Below are 959 nucleotides of genomic sequence, written 5' to 3'. Positions count from 1 at the left end.
ATCATGCAAAACACTTCTAACACCTTCAGATATGTTTCTCTGTGTTGCAAAATAGGTTTTATTCATGCACAGACTGCAATTTTAATATTGGACCGAGTTTCAGCCTGCATTGCCAGAAGGAAGTTTGTTCTGCGCTGAAACGCTGTTTTCTGACATTTCAGGCTCTAACTTAAAAAATCATGCAAAACACTTCTAACACCTTCAGATATGTTTCTCTGTGTTGCAAAATAGGTTTTATTCATGCACAGACTGCAATTTTAATTTTGGACCGAGTTTCAGCTTGCATTGCCTGAACCAAGTTTGTTATGTGCTGAAAAGCCGTTTTCTGACATTTCAGGCTCTAACTTCAAAAATCATGCAAAACACTTCTAACACCTTCAGATATGTTTCTCTGTGTTGCAAAATAGGTTTTATTCATGCACAGACTGCAATTTTAATATTGGACCGAGTTTCAGCTTGCATTGTCTGAACCAAGTTTGTTATGTGCTGAAAAGCCGTTTTCTGACATTTCAGGCTCTAACTTCAAAAATCATGCAAAACACTTCTAACACCTTCAGATATGTTTCTCTGTGTTGCAAAATAGGTTTTATTCATGCACAGACTGCAATTTTAATATTGGACCGAGTTTCAGCCTGCATTGCCAGAAGCAAGTTTGTTCTGCGCTGAAACGCTGTTTTCTGACATTTCAGGCTCTAACTTAAAAAATCATGCAAAACACTTCTAACACCTTAAGACATGTTTCTCTGTGTTGCAAAATAGGTTTTATTCATGCACAGGCTGCAATTTTAATTTTGGACCGAGTTTCAGCCTGCATTGCCAGAACCAAGTTTGTTATGGGCTGAAACGCTGTTTTCTGACATTTCAGGCTCTAACTTCAAAAATCATGCAAAACACTTCTAACACCTTCAGATATGTTTCTCTGTGTTGCAAAATAGGTTTTATTCATGCACAGACTGCAA

Source organism: Garra rufa, unplaced genomic scaffold (assembly GCF_049309525.1).
Source record: "Garra rufa unplaced genomic scaffold, GarRuf1.0 hap1_unplaced_001, whole genome shotgun sequence".
Lineage (NCBI taxonomy): Eukaryota > Metazoa > Chordata > Actinopteri > Cypriniformes > Cyprinidae > Garra > Garra rufa.
Note: the sequence above shows the minus strand (reverse complement) of the source record.